Source organism: Rhinolophus hipposideros (genome assembly GCF_964194185.1).
Source record: "Rhinolophus hipposideros genome assembly, chromosome: 9".
NCBI classification, from domain to species: domain Eukaryota; kingdom Metazoa; phylum Chordata; class Mammalia; order Chiroptera; family Rhinolophidae; genus Rhinolophus; species Rhinolophus hipposideros.
The window spans coordinates 35,292,518-35,309,754 of record NC_138055.1 but is presented as its reverse complement, the minus strand read 5'-3'; the positions used below and the strand labels follow the sequence as shown (position 1 = coordinate 35,309,754).

Below are 17,237 nucleotides of genomic sequence, written 5' to 3'. Positions count from 1 at the left end.
GTAAGGGGGTGGGGGAGTAGTGATGCCTGGAGTTAAGGAAGTGGGATAGGTATCAATGGCTCATGTGGGAGATGAACCCACAGACACGGAGGCAGTAGCTCTTAAGAAAAACAGCAGAGGATGGATTTTGAGGGATCTCTAGGAGGAAAAATTATTAGCACTTGGACTTAAAACTCTGAAGTTGTTTTCAATCCTAAAATTCTATGAACAGTATATTAACTTCTATTTGGGCCTCAGAATTTGGGTGAAATATATTCCTAAAATGTTTCTCTTTTTCCAAAAATAAACCCAAGAAACTTATATCTCTTAGAATAAAACATAACTGAACTATACATTATACAGAAGATTGGTATGGTTTCCCTCTGATGGGGCCAGAGGTGTCATGAAAAAAAGTGGTCTGAATGGGTCAATTGGGATGGGGTAGCAAAGTGGACAATTGGTGCTGGGCCTCAGACCAAAGCCTTCTAATAAACCTTTTCTTCTCCTCCTCATGGCATGGCCTTACATGAAAATATTGTGAGGGAAAAAATGTTCCACACTTCATTTGGGGCAGTGGGAAGAATTGATATTGCCATATCCTTTCTTTTTCATTGTTACTAATGTGTATTTTTGACATACAAATGTATAGTAGTTTAATAGCAATCAATAGATGAATTTACAGGTAGTAGACTTATGAATTGCCAGAAGCCTAGGATGGAAAAAGAGGAAATATAAACCAAATAATAGTTTATATTAAGCCTGGATACAGTTGGGACCTGGGGAAGAAAGGCAGACCTGAAGAATGTTTACTAATCAAATTAAGCAATCTTTGAGTAAAATGAACACACATGAATTTGTGGAGACTATTTAGATCAGTGTTTGTTAGGTCTGTGTGAAGTTCTTTCCCAATTGTCTTTAGTGTATGTCCTCAGGAAGCACCAAAGATGGAAGAAATTCCTTCCCAATAAGAAGGAATGGTACCTCCAGGATACTGTCAGACAGAAGCAGCCAGAAGACAAGAAGGGAGAGAGTCTGACCAACCAAACTATAACTGTTCAATGGCTTCAAAGAAAATATCCATATCCTTGCCAATGTGGTATTTTTTTTTCTTTTTGCAGTGAAAATTAGTGGAAAAATATCCAAAGCCATAACAAGTAATTTGAAAAGGTTGGGGGAAGGGGATTCTTCACATGCTTTAAATAGTAATTTGTTGATTTATTTCACTCTCAGGAGAAGAAACATTTCCATGAATAGTTTTCTTTATTTCTAGAAAAGCCTTTATATACACTTGGAGTGTCTCAAGGATCTTATCTTGTACCCCCAACACAAACATTGTATTAAAAATAGTTTCAAAAGTATTTTGTTAAAGTTTGTAGCACATGATCCTTCCCTAACATTTCTCTGCAGAGGTTTTAACGAAAATAGATATAAAGGAACAGATTAATCCTGTTACTGAGAATCTGACCTAAGAATCATGGCCTTCTGAATAATTTTCACCCGTGCCATATGTCTAGTTCCTTCAGCTAATTAATTATTAGCTACTCGTTGCTAGCAGTTTCTACACATGATTTCAGTGCCAGCTCCCCTCGGGTGACTCATTTAACACGAACATCTTTGTCTTCCTCATTCATAAAACAGAATTTGTATTATAGTCCTCCATAAAACGTATCCCTTCTTTAAAACCATCCTCCTAGAGCTACATTATTATTGAAAAATTTGCCAACTAACAAGTTATTGATCACACAAACAATTCAAGGGTGTATATTGTACTTAAAAAAATAAAAAAAAAATAAACTTCAAGTGTTTGTAATCATTAAGTAGTTCAGGTCTCTTCATACGTTTGGGAGCCAGGGGTTATTGTTCCTAGTATTGCATCATGATTAATAAGATGGGCTCCTGAATTTACTAGTTCTGTGATATTGGGCAGGTTATAAACCCTCTGTGTCTCATTTGCCTCATCTGAAAAATGGGGATGATAATAGTCCTTTCCTCCTAGTATTGTTGTGATTTACTGACGGGTAGCTGTTATTGACAAAAGGAGTCAAGAATGATTTCCAGATTTCTGACAGGTATAACTGAAAGTATGGCGCACCATCACTTAAAATATGGACTACAGGGAAAAGAGGAGATATAAACGGAAGGTCATCATTAAGACTCATTCAGTTTGAGTCGCCTGCCTAGTCGCCATGAGGATTGCTCAGTGTGGATTTCAAAGTAAGCCTAAGATTTTATGGGTTTGGGAGTCCATTTTCCTGACATAATATATTGTATTGAATGATCCAGAGAACTTTGGACGATTAAAGGTAGACTTTAATTTACTACAATCTCTTATTTGACAGCTGAGGAAACAATTCTTTAGGTCACATACAGTTGTCTATTACATTGGTGGCCCCCAATGAACCACACTTCCTCAGAGTCACACATGTGTACAGCCTCCTTTCCAATCTAAGATTCACTATAATGAATAGAATTTGGCAAAAGTGGCACCATACTACTTTCAAGACTAAACCTTAAGGTAACTTGTCAGCTTTTGCTTTTATGCTCTTGGAATCCCTAAGCCTTACTAAGTCTGGGTATCCTGTAGGACAGACGACATGGAGAGACCAAGTGAAGAGGCCACATGGAAGGGGAGATGCCCTGAGACCTCACGGAGAAAGAACCAGTGTCCCCATCCCAGGTGACCCTCCACCATGATCAGATGAATATATCACATAGGTAGGTGATCACCCTCAAGACTGGTTAAACTGAGTCCTGCCAACCCACAGAATACTAAGGATCTGATATTTGTTAAGCCACTATGTTTTAGGGTGCTATGTTACATAGCAATAACTAATCAACACAATGGCAGAACCAGGGCTCAGAAACTCTCGGGCTTCTGAGCTCTAGGTCTTCTAGGGCAAGGAATTCGTACTGTTAGACCTTACTTTTAACTTTCACCAAACCTTAATAAACAATGCAAAGTGAATAAATGTACCTCTTTGTCCTCAGTTTGATCAGCTGCAAAATTTCTATAATAACTAACTTATCGACTAAAACACCGTATTATCCTGAGATGAACAATCTATCAATCCATCCATCTATCCGTTCATCCATCCATCCATCCATCCATCCATCCATCCATCCATCCATCCATCCATCCATCCTTCCCTCCCTCCCGCCTCCCCTCTCTCCCTGCCCTCCCTCCCTCCCGCCCTCCTTCCCTCTGTCCGTCCACCCATCCATCCATTTATCTATTATCTATCCACTATATCTTGCTACCAAAGAAGGAGAATACAATTATGATCAAACATCTGTTTTACTCTGTTGCTTTCTGGGCAACCAGGAAGCACAGGAGAGGTGTAACAAAAAAAGCCAATGTTTTGTCTTATGTATCACTTCAATTATAAGTCTTTATAATTCTCAAAGGAAAATAAATATCAATGGCAGCAGTGTTTACATTCGCTGTTGAAGGTCTAAAACTTTTATTAAATTTTAACTGTTCTTGAAATAGGGTTCCTTGAGAAAAATCACCCAAGCTTTAAGATAGTAATCACAATCCCCTGAAAATAAACTACTGTCTAAGTGGACTTTAGACAATAAAAACATATTATCTCTCAAGAAGGTAATATTTATCAGGCATATATCTTTAAGGTAAGTCATTGTCTCCTTTTTCTTTTCTTTCTTTTTTTTTTTTTTTTTGGTGTGCAGTCCTATGTTTGTGGGTTCAATATTAGATGTCACTGTAGACAGCAGGAATCGTATTCATTGCTGTATTAGAATTATATTTGGGAATTGCTCAGAAGTCTGTCTTGTGGCATATGACAGCTTGACAGGGCTTGTTGCCATGGAAAATGTTTGTGATGTTATATAAATATATTCCTAGGGTCATAAGTTGCCATGTATTTTTTGGACATTGATGCTAAGAGGGGAATGACTATCTTCATTGGAAAGGAAGAATAACATAGTAAACAAACAAAAATAACAAAATATATATGTGTATCCAGTAAACTGGTCTTCTATTTTGTTAGGAATTAGACTTATGTTCTAACATCCATTTTAGCTATAAAAGTCCATTTATTGCAAAGGCTTTTCCCTCCTTAAAATATTCCTATTACCAGTCATTTTACAATATTAATGGTTCCACTATTAATAGACTGAGAGACAAGGGAGCTATTATTCTTGCTTTCTATCTGTTATTCCATTAAGTAAGACTGCCAACCTCTGACAGCGAGCAACTCTATAATGAACCATGTGCTCAAGCCACGGGGTATATCCTAAGCAAAAGTTGTCCCCACATGTTGTTTTTGGTGCATGTTATGACTAGACAGGAAAAAAGTACAACAACAAGATGCAAGGGGAAAACACTCAATTCAGGTTAGGATCTAAAACAGTCATTTTCTTTGGAATTGATGGGATGTGAAGAAGTGTTCGGGAAATGATGTGGAAAGTCATGGGTGAATGTTTCTGTAATTTGTCCCCTTCTCATGACTGATGCCCTTTGCGAGAGCTCCAGTGGTACCTACAATCTGACATACACAAACCTTGCTTCCTCTAACGTGCTATCATTTATTCAACCAGTAATGAGACCTGCCAGATTGTTATGCTTGGGCGATCGCTGACTACCTCTGGAGTCACTGTTAGCTGCCTGTGGGGACACTGCCTCTGCTATTGCCATGGTGGCCTCTGCTGCTGTTCATCCCTTGAGTCAATAAAGGATGTTACAAACACCACCTCCTGATGCCACAACAAAGAGGGTACGTGACCCTCGGATCTGCAAGCATGCGATCTTTCTCTAAGTGAGTGCAAACATGGCTTTCCACTGGCCTGGATCTCTTGATGGATTGTACTCTATTGTGAGATATGCCACAATGATTTTAAGAAACACAAGTGTATGGTAAAGTTGTTTTCCAAAATGGCTTACTTTTTAAAATGAACTTACAGGAATTCAGTTTTTTGCTTTTGTAATCTGATAATATCACTCCTCTTTCACCTGAATTAGGCTGTGATTTCTTAAGTGGGAAGAGAAGAATGGAATCCCAGATTGTTGGACCTCATTCTGAGATTATGCCACACAAAGCAACATCATCTTGTGTGTATAGAAAGAAATAAAGGCTGAGGGCAGATTGGTAGAGAAAATATAATCAGACATTTATTTTTTACCATTGCAGATCACTTTTACAAACATTGTCTCCTTTGATTTCCCCATGAACCCTGCAAGGTGTATAGGCAAGTAATATTTTAACCATTTTACAAGTGAGGAAATGGGGCTTTAGAGAGATTTAGATTCGCTCAAGTTGCACATCATATAAGTGACAGAGGTGTGCTTCTCACTAAATAGTATTGCCTTGCTAACAACATGTGTGGGACTTAATATGCACAGTATTTGCTTTGGCACACTTTCTCCATACTCAGCTGAGGACACATTTTCATTAGAAGTCCTCAACCCAGGATGGAGCCAGGAGAGGAATGACAGTGGAGATTAACTTGTCCATGGCTTCTCTGGCTTCCTTCACCTACTGCAGAGGTTGCTCTCTTTGGTGAGATGCCTGCTGTTTTTCTCTCTGCATGCTTGGAGCTTTCTTTGTGCTAGAAATTGAAGGGACAGAAATAGGAGGACTCGGATATCTTCCAAACTAAGGAAAGCAACTCGTTTTCTTTCTAAACACTGTGCCTCTGAGTAATTTTTGCTCTAATTTATCCAGGTAATTCTGTCTGTTGGAAAATGAAGCAAAAGTAACATTTGCCTGAATTATCTTCATTCTTGAATTTAGTTCATGGATGTAAATACAAATCATGAGAAAATAAAAAAAGAAAGTCCACATATAGAAGTAAATTTGAGAAAAAAGTATTTCTGCACTTTTTCTACTTTATTTAACATGAATGTTCTTAATTTAAGAAAAGTTTACCTTTGTGAATTAAAAAATGTACCTTAATTTTTAAAAATGAAGGTGGTTTGTGCTTTTAGACAGCCTCAAACATCTCCATAGTCTTCGTGCATAGCAATGTTGTAAAATTACAATCAAATCTGAACTTATCAGATGAGTAAGCATATTAGGGTATTCTAATTCATATGAATTCATTCTTATAATATTCAGTTTCTTTTACTTTCAAAATACATACAAACAAATTACTGTCATTGATTAATCGTATTGTAAGCATTTTCAAATAAATAATTCCATTTCTTCTAGAGAGCAATAGGACTATATATAAATAAATAAACAAGTTTTTCTCTTTTCAGGCATCTTGTCGTATTGCACTCCCCCACTCTCTTGAGATTAGATATAGCCACGTGACTTTTATTAACTCATGACATCTGAGCAGAAGCGACATATATCACTTCCATGCAGAAATATTTAATTGCCAAAGTAACTTCTTCTCACACAGTAATCATGGAAACATGCAAGTATGGACCCTTGAGTGACTATCACAAAGATTGATATCCTTTACTGTAGAATAGCTTAGCCTGTCCTGACTAATATAGCATTTTAGAGATGAGAAAACAAAGTTTTCTCATTTGTTTGTGAGAAATAAAGTGACTCACTCAAAACTGGCAAAACAAAGTCGAAAGAACTTGTTGAAAGACTTTTCTGGTTCTTCTATTCTAGATTTGCTATGTCAATCCAGGCTCAAATAATATGGCTTCCAACAACGTCAATCAAGAAACACCTGAATTAATGCACGTCTATTAAATATGTCCACATTTAAAACAAACAAACAAAAAATACTAGTTCTTTTGATTGAATTGGAAAATTAAATTAGTTAAAGGAATAGTGGTGTTGGATGTGGAACAGATTAACTTTAGTAACATGTCATGTTATGGATAAACAAAATTGCTATACTATGGCTTTCTATATATCTAGAACAGTGAGGTCTCTGGGTTACTTAAACTTTCTAGCTTTTTTATTCAGACAATCAGTAGGCGATCACAAGTAGATCCTCTACCTAAATACTTATTATGAGAGATTGATAAGGGAACTATCAGCCAATAAGACACTTCCTAGAATACTCTGTGACTAGATGAGACTTCTAACGTGGTTGTCAGAAGCTTAGAACTTTCACTTGCTATTTACATTAATACACATGGATACCTGTCATCTGGACACCCTGATGACTTAGAACTTTCACTTGCTAGTTACATTAATACACATGGATACCTGTCATCTGGACACCCTGATCTATACTTAAGTGAAAATGACCTTTGGCAAACAAGCTTTTAATTGAAATATATTTTTGCAAGATTTCATGACTTGGCAGCCCAATTTCTTCTTTTATACTAGAGAGATTTTTAAAAAATGAACTTAATATTTTGGCCACTTCAAAGTCACACAAATTTCACACTCAGTTTTCACTTTGTGTCTGCTGTTACCGGTGATATTTTAATACTCCTTGTTTAACTACTTTTTATGCCGTTTATTTTTTGTATTTTTAGTAGCCTGTGTCCCATTTCCTTTAGGCTTTAACTGATGCCAATTACTTTATTTCTTTACCTGATGTTTTACTCATTTCCTCTGTAAGCTAACCTTTCAAAATTTATGAGAGATATATGATTTCTTATTCAAAATAGTCTTAGGAGCAATAGTACTCAAATTCCACTGGAAACAGGAATTCATTCTGCTTTTAAGTGGCAGAGGGATCTTTCACAACTCACTTAAGCTTTTTCAATTCCTTAGTTTCCCCATTCACTAAATACAAATAACTGTCATATTCTTCATTTAAACTCAAAGAATATTTTGAGAAAATGAAATTGTTTCTAAAACTCTGTCAGTCTTGTTAAAAGAACTAGATATATTTAAGACATATGAATCAGACCTATATACATTTGGGACAATGGCATTAAAACAATTACGATATAACCTTGGGAATAGCTATCACGTTCTAAGTTCAAGAGAGTTAGATTTTACAAATGTCAAAGTAAATCATAATTTGATTTCACAAAGGGCTTGTCAGACTCACATCATTTTAGATATCATGTCTTTAAAAAACAGATATTCTAATGTTTCAAACACTCAGAGCCAAAAAAAGAACTTGATTATCTGATTTAGGTATTATGTTACTTGCCATTTCTGGAAGTATTCTCGGTATTAATAAAAGTACCTAACATTTCTTATAGTGCTTGCTGTATTTCAAATCCTATTTGGGTGTTTATTACCTTACCTTATTTATTGCAATTCTCTCACAACAACCAAATTAACTGAGTATATTTTATTTATTATCCCCATTTACATGTTCAGAAAGAGCCTCAAGTGAATCAATTGGCTCAAGGTTACAGAGCTAGTAATCAGCAGGGCTCAGATTTGAAGATAGGAAGTCTAATTCCATAGCCCATATTTTAAACACTGCTATATAAACTTTTGTTATTATTGATCAAATGATTTTAAGAAATTTTGGAAAGAGTCCAGATTAACAGGTAAATTAGAAAGCACTATGGAAGAATCGCTACTTCAGAAATTTCATTGATAGTAGCTTGCCAGAGTAAAGGAATGTAGAAGTACCTAAATTGGATAAGAGAGAATCAAGTGACTAGTATGTTGGGAAATCTTTGAACCACATCAAGTGATGCAAGTTTTCTTAAGACTCAGTGGATTTGGTTTCACAGATTCAAGATTTGGTAGTAGCCTTACAATTTAGTTACAATATTTTAAAAGCTGTTATGTGATAAAGGAGGCTAACCCTGGGTTGATCCAAAATCCCAAACAAGAGCCCTTTGACAAAAGTTACAATGTAGAGACAGATTTGGAGTTAATTTGTTCATCAGTCATTATTCTATAAACATCCTATCATGCATAACTTTTCTGGAGTTCAATTCACAAACAGAGTACCGGATGAAAACCTGTATCAGAAGTCTTTCTGATTTATTTTCAATGAACCATTCTGTGTCTGTAGTAGTTGTTAGAGGAAACTTTTAAAGAGGTAAGAGCAACACTGGCATTTGAAAGAAGCCAGAACTCTTGAAATCTATCAGGAGACTTCCACAAAACTTCAGCAGGTCTAGCACCCTTAGCACACATGCTGTGTGTAAGAAAAGTACTTAACGAAGTGTCACTCCAGCTAATTTAAGTAATATTATTTGAAGTGTTCTCAATTACCAGTGCATGAGGAAGGTTGATCAATTGTTTTATAATAAGAAAGCCCATGGCAGGCTTCTATCAAATTTACTGAAACAAACATATAAAAATACTTTGGAGATTATATATACAGGTAAACCTTGAACAACAGAGTCAAAAATCCATGTTTAAATTTGACTCCTTCAAAAGTTAACCACTAAAACTAATAAATTAAAATACAAAAAAAAAACAAAAACAAAAACTTAACCACTAATAGTCTGTTGTTGCTTGGAAGCCTTACTGATAACATAAACATTCAGTTAACATATGTAGTGTATGTTACATGTATTATATACTGTATTCTTACAATAAAGTAAGCTAGAGAAAAGAAAATATTAAGAAAATCATAAGGAAGAGAAAATGCATTTACAGTACCATACGTATTTATTAAAAAAATACCTGTGCATAATGGACACTTACAATTCAAATCCTTGTTGTTCAAGGGTCATATATACACAAGGGGTGCCAAAAAAGTGTACATATTTTAAGAGATGTTATCTCTGTATTACTTTTCAAAGTTGAATTGAATTATGGTAGCGATGTGTAGGATGATGTTTACTCAAAAGATGGCGTTAATTAAATGAATGCTAGCGTCATTCATTGTATTACAATTTTAATGCAGTTTTTTCCTTTCTTAAAATGTGTGAACGTGCTTTTTTGGCACCCTCTGTATATATTTTTTCCCCTCACCCACACCCTCCAAGTCATCTAATCATCTGGAAGCTGAAAGTGCTTAGACTACAAAAACCCCTACAGTCAGGAATTCTGTGTTCGTTGTTGAATTCTCAACACCTAGCACAGAACCTTGCACAAGAAATAAATATGAGTGACTCACAATAAATGTAATAGGTAGTCATTCCCAGGAACTGTATAAAAGCGATCAGGATTGAATTTGGATTATTTAAGTTATAGGACTTCTGAAAATGTTTTTTAATCTTGTCTGTTGCTTTATGCTTTGATTCCAAAGACTTAAGTTCAGAATCTACGAAAATTGGAGATAAGTCATCAAGACAGTTCTGGTTAAAACAACCAGAGCAACTCATCTATTCTAAGGAAGAGAGTCTCTTTTACAGTTAGACCTGAGCTTAGTTGTATTTTCAGAAAGCCCTATTCTTATAAAAAGAGTTTTGTGGGCACTGCAACTTAAACAGAACATGGCAATACTAGTAGGCAGACGTCTGGATTTAACAGCTTTCTTAAAAATTAAGAACACAAAACCAGACAGCCTGCGGATACCACTGAGAAAATTTTCATTATATTTAAACAATTGACTGTCAGTGCTAATAACTGATTCCTGCTGGGTTCCATTCTTTCCAAACAAACAAAAAGAAACCATTTATTCACAGGATAATGTGAAACATTTTAAGTTACAGTAATATGTTGCAGATGATGTTGTCAAGAAAGGTTTCTGACCCTGGAACAACTACTGAACAACTTGGGAGTCGGTTATTCTGCATTTATTCTATTCCTTTCTTGGAACACTTGATGTGTTCCTAGCCACTGAATAAAGTATGTGCACAATAGAACCAAACCAGGAGCAATAAAGGGAAGTGAAAGGCTGCAGTCGGTGGCATAACTATTAATGGTATGACTTGTCTACAGTCAGAAAGTTCTGTTCTTATTTTCTCTCTTCTGTCTGACTTCAGAACATGTTACATTTTAGAATATGAAACAGTATAGGTTTCATTCGTATGAAAGCAGTGTAATAATAAATGAGAATATCCTTTAACTCATATTATTTCCACTTTGAATCTTAAGAGAAGATGCTAGGAAAACCCCACAAAAACAAAGACAAAAAGCCCCAGAGCACTAAATATGGCCATGTACATTGGTTGATTGTAAATGTTTTTATTGTTTTATATTTAACCACTGAATTAGAAAAAAATCTAAAAAAATATTCAAGTGAAGCAACTAGATCAATTTAGACTAGATCAATTTAGACCCCCATATTGTGAAAAGGATAGAATACCCTCATGAAACCCAAGATTCCTCATTTCCTTTCTTTGAGGATAAACAGATTAATCATTCAACAACTAATTATTGAATTATCTACCGGACACATAGATGAACAACACTATACCAATCCTAAGCAAGCCAAGCCAAGATAAATACCTTTATTTGTTTTAAAATTGGCCCCACTGCTCTAATAACGTAATTTTACAGAATACATAAACCCAAATCAGTGATTGATTTTCAGGCATGTGAATTTGAAAGCTTTGATTGAAAATGTTCTAAATATTTTTAATCTTTCTTCCTACCCATAACAGTAAAACTGAAAATAAGCACTTATACAACCTGGACAAATATTTAGATAAAGTATGAGTTTGTAACCAGCAATATCTTAAAATGTGTTTGAGTTATTCTATATGCTACTTAAATAGTTAAACTGTCAGCCTGGGATTTTGTATATATTCCTCATTAGGTTGCTTCAAAGACCCCAGGGTAGGTATATCTGCATTTTAAAATTTTGTATTTTTCCATGGTTTATATATCCCATAAAATGCCTTGAGAACTTTATGAGGGATGTTACATTAATATGTGTTATTATAAATATGATTTAAATATCTAAAGCATTACAGAGTGATTACTGTTCAATAAGGCAGCGTGCATAAAAGGGTTATCTCCACACTGTGCTTAGGTTTCTACAATATAATATAATGAATTGTTCAGTATAGTTTGCATGCTATTTGTCTCTGCTTCTTCCTAGGCTCGAGGGAAGCTGATGTGCAATCCTCCAACAAGGCGATCATAAATTGCTGAACAATAAACAGCCCTTGAGATTTTTAGATACTATGTGGTTAGCATGCAATCCACCTTGGAAAACTTGATTTAATACCTCACAGGAACATCTCCGACAATGCTCAACATTGTTTTAAACTGCTGCTAAATCAATTAGTGCATTGGAGAATCCTATCGTCTCTGCCTCTTTCAGAGCCCATCCCAAGAACAAGGGCTGGTTATTTTGTAAAGCAAACGATTTAGGGAGCCACTGCATGGTTGCACTTGGGTTCCCTGGAAATCATTAAAGATAATCCTGCATGAAAGGAGGGATGAACCACCCTCTCTAAATCATCAAGATCAATGAAGGCGTCATCTTCAAAACCCATCTCAATTTTTCTGAATTACCCTCCCTGTAGCCTGGAAAAATAAATTTAGATAAAAGGTAACTATTATTTTAAAGTCAAGACTTTGAGGTTAAGTATCCTTTCCCCAAAAATGTATTTTTTTTGCTTTCATTTATACATTTCCTTTGGTGTATATAACATGTATCTTGTAATGATCTTTGTATTACATTGAAAGATCTCAAGAACTTATAGATATAATCTAATACTCACGCAAGTATTAACTTGTAAGGTAGAAACAAAAGTTAAAAACCAGAAATAAATGAAACCCTCCCAATGGAAAAGAAAAGAGTTGTCAACAATCTCTCAGTTCATGATAGATTATTGAATCCCCCCTTTTTTGTACTGCAGTGAATGTAATAATTAACGTAACAATTGCTATGCAAGGAGGAGGATGACCTCCCCTTAAAATTTATGGTACTTCCTCCTTTTCTTAAATGAGGTGCTTTTGTTTTTCCACACTAATTTATTGAAGATAATTCTCAGGCAATTCCTTGTCTTTCTTTCCATCTTTTGGTGCAATAGTCTTGCTTTTTCAATATGTCACAGACCTGGCTGGTTCCTGTTCTCTGCAGGTTAAATCACAGATTTGCTGAGAGGACAGCCTCAGTCATACCCCTCAACCACACTAGTCCTTTCCCTCCAAGGTAAATTCACTCAATTTATGCAACCAGGATCTAATTGATGGGATTAAGAAACAAAGCAAAATGAAACAAAGCAGTTAATCAGTCCAACTAAAAGAAACTTCTTTTTATTTTTCCTTTAACAATGCTCAGTATTTGTTTTACCTGATTTTTAAAAAATTCAGCAGCCTGTTATGGTGACGAGTAAGTACAATCAAGGCTTTCTTCAGCCTAAGATTAGTTTCCTCTGGCAAAGTGAACATTTCAACGTTTTATGTCTCTATTATTTCCTTCAAATGTGCATAGGGTATGATTTTTCTGGACGTCATCTAAACTTAATAGTAACTGCCATATATAATGGAAATCCTTACCATATTACCTCCCATATGTAATGGGAAGCCAAAGAGCCAAGGTTTTTTTTCCTCTCCCCCCCAAATAATTAAATAAGTATTTAGGTATCCTGATTCATAATTTAGAGCCAGGATGAAGCTCATTTTTCTAACCCATAAGAGCTACTGAGATTATGATATTTCACCTTCTCTTTAATGTTATATCTAGACAGAGTGAGAAATAACTAAATAATTTCTAAGTTATTTACATTTCTTGCATTGTTTTTAACTCCTTTTGGGGGTCATTAGTATCTTTCAATAATATATTACAATATAATTGACAATAATTGTTCATGTGTTTTTTAAATTTATTACTCTCATATATATATATATATATATATATATATATATATACATATGTATATGTATATATATATTTGTTTGGTCTCACTATAATGCTATAATGTAGTTTGGCAGATATTATCCTCATTTTATGTAGATAAAGATGGAGGCAAAAAGTGGAAAAGCTGCTAATGGAATGGGGAAAAGTCAATGCCAAAATCAGGCAATTTAAATATTTTAATAACTTTTGGAGTGTTTTGATTGGAAAAGAGATTTATAGTAAAAATTAAGAGAATGTTTTGGTATTAGGTGTCACTTAAAAATTATCCAAGAGTTCATTCTCACACTTTCTCTCTTTGTCTTCTTAGGTATCAATGAAACTTTATTACATATTGGGCTTGCCAAATGCAGCTGTATTTAGCTTAGCAGTTCTTAATAAAAGAAGTGATTCTGATCACAGAATTGGTTTCAATAAATCCTATTCCCATGTTATCTTTCTTGAAACCTAAATGACATCTTCCTTGCAGTCAAAACTTTCAGTGATTTTGAAATCTAACAGGACTTGCCACACAGTAGGGGTTCCATAGTTAGTACCTGTTTCATTGATTATTACAGAAACCACTCTTGTTCAAAACCTGAACTCCCAAGATACAAAGGAAAAAACACATGATAGAGCTTCCTTCTTATCATTTCCTTTCTGTAGTGATCCTATTCAAGTGTATTTTCTACAATTTTCTCCTTTCACCTCATTGAGATATATCTCTATACTACATTTGACCACATTTTTAGGTAATTAGAGGCTATTACTTCCTGAAGCTTTTAGATGCCATATAACCATTATTTTATTGTCAGGGTCTTTATCAGAAAGTGAAAACAAAAACGTATTAAAATGAAATCAGTTTGGTTTGTGAATGTCTTCTAAAGAGCTTTCCCTAAAAGGAATGGTTGAACAATGCATTCTCTTCATTGGAGTAATCTAAACTCTACATACCATTAACACAGAGAGTCAAAGTTAGATTTGTATGTACTCATGTCTTTAAAATTATTTTACATCTACTCATTTCCAAGTTGCTGTTATTAAACAAACATATCGGGCCATTTTGTATGTGTTAGTTGCTCTAAAAGAAATAAAACTGGAGACAACATATAATGCTCCAATGCAAGGTAGGATATTGTTACTGAACTCAAAGCGTTCATTTTGCCTGCAGGCATCAAAGCCAAAGGAGACTGAACAGGAGTTTGCAGCAAAGAAAGTAGTTTACTTAAGGAAATAGCACCAAGCCTTGAGACACAGGTAAGCTAGTGCTCCAAGACCTGGCTCCCTGATGGCATGTGGTTATAGATTGTATAGAGCAAAATCACATGACACTGTGGATTAGAGGTTTGGGGTCATGTTGGGAGCTAATTGATTGGAGGTGAGGTTAAAGTAATGAATCACTTCTTCAGATCTTCAGGACAGTTCTGAGGTCTCTTTTGGAGTCCCTCCTTGCAGTCTCATGGGAAAGTAGCCAGAGGGTTATTTCACCTTATGGCTCAGGAACTGATACATAATTTAGGTCAAGATGTTATCTTTAGCCTGCTAGAAGTCTGGACCATGTGACCATTAGTCAGCTCTGGACTACTGTCTTCTGTTGCCTTGGGGGTTGCTGATTATCCAGGAGAATGGCTAGGTCTCTGAGGGGGATATACAGAAAGAGGAATATGATTTCTAGAGCTAGGATTTAAAACTAAATTTAATCAAAGTCATAAGGACCCTCGGTTTCAGTATTATATTAAATATAGTAAAAGATATATTCAATAAAGTAACTATGCCAAGGAGGTGATAGAAAATTAATTCTCTGGGAGAATGTAAGAAGAGGCTATTGTTGAAGTAGATTTTATATTTGTGTTTGATGATGGCATTAGATTGTAGAGAAAATTTAATACTAAGCTAAGACATTGATTTTATTCTGTAAGAGAAAAGAGTTATCACAATTTTAAAGCTAGAGAATAACAGAATCCAAAAGCTCAATTCACAATTATTAGGTTATTTTTAATTGCTTTCTATTCTTAAACTTCCTCCAACCATTTGATATTTAGATTATGACATTTTATTGTCATATAATAGAAAATTTTGGCTTATTTGACATATCTCCTAAGTAAAATCTAGAATTTGAAAATAAGTAACGTAATGATGCTTTAAAAAAGTAATGTCATCAAAAGCATTTGAAATTAGTTCCACTTACTTTAAATGGATGGTTTTCAAAAATGGACTTTAATAAACAACCTGAAGATAATAGATATGTTGACCTTAGAGACTCCTGGTCATCTTCATTGAGCTCCACCCAGAGACCCTTCATCAATTCAAATGCCTTCCCTCGGTACTTCACATTCTTCTCAAGATATTGCTTATTAATTAGCTTATTCTTACCCTAGATGTTTTTTGAGTATATTTTAGAATTGTGCCAGAGACAGAAGATAGGATATAGACGGTGCATAACCTGTGTTAAGTGATTGTATTTTTAAAATGGGATTTTCCTACAATGAAAATTCTTGAAGGCAAGAAACATGTCTTATACATCATTTGTAAACACCAAATAGTTATGAGTAATGGCAAGTTACCTAACTTCTCTAGGCCTTATGTTGATTTTTCATGGGGCTATTTGGGAGTTTAAATAGTGTACCTAAAACTCATTATAAACACTCACATGTCATATTTATTGTACAAAGTAAGTATTCTATTGAAATTTAGAATGACTAAAATTAATGAGTGACTAATTTAATTGGGACCTTGCTCCTTTGTACTTTTCAGACTTAGAACTAACTTGTTACTAAACAATCTCATTTTATAATAAGAAGCAACTTGATAATATCACATTTCATTGACACCAAAATGTAGATATATAGTAGTCATTGCAGAAGTTGAGTTGGCTGAAAAGTAGTTAGGCTGTCTTCATGAAATCATGCTTTGTGACTTTATCTCCACACGTCACTTTTAAACTCCAACAAGAAAATAATTGTGGGTGACACTACAGGAAAACTGAATGTCTCTTCTGTTCTTTATCTTATTTTCTAGAATTCTACTTGCAGCAGGAATTCGATGCCATATGGAGATTTACTTCCTTGTTGTCACAATATGAACCGGTGGTGTACAAAACTCCGTTTTCCTCATTAAAGTACAAAATACAAAAGTTTAAAAATAAATTGTCTGCTCTTTCATCCTCCACTTTTTAGTAAACCTCTGAGGACAATTGCCAGCAAGCCAGTTCAGGTGAAGAAAGTGAAGCTAAAATGTTCAGAGGGCGAAGCAGGAAGGAAGAAAACTCACGCTTACAGGATTGGAATCAAAGTCAGGGGGAGGTCAAGAACTTGTTAGGAAGATTTGGGTCTTAATGTTTTGGTGGTGTTTATTTCCACCTCTAAACTCTGAGACTGATAGACTAGCTGGTCACAGTCAACTGGGCTGTTGCTATTATATGAGGACTTGGAATAGCAGCAAGAGCAATAGGCAGGGAGTCGTAAGGATTGGCAAGGATTGTCCTTCCTCAAGGCCCAGCATCCATGCAAAAAGTGTGACTCCTTGCAAGAGTAGAAACCTTTATTGTTCTGTTTTTAATAGGCACTGAAACTCTGACCCCCAAATATCTTGTCTTGCCATCATGACCAAAATCTCCATGGTACTTTCTCTTATTATTATAATGGATAGGTTATCTGGAAGAGCATCAGATAAAACCATTTAGAATCACTCATATTTTAAATCCGTTAATATATCAGTTTACT

The 17,237-nt window shown here is 35.0% G+C and overlaps 1 long non-coding RNA gene across 1 annotated transcript; it reads left to right on the top strand.

Moving 5' to 3' along the window:
- The first annotated feature begins 12,088 nt into the window (after positions 1-12,088).
- On the top strand, positions 12,089-16,623 carry LOC308501976. The gene is made up of 3 exons (XR_013993974.1): positions 12,089-12,225; positions 14,687-14,772; positions 16,534-16,623. It is a non-coding gene; the product is annotated as an uncharacterized lncRNA (long non-coding RNA).
- The last annotated feature ends 614 nt before the right edge of the window (positions 16,624-17,237 follow it).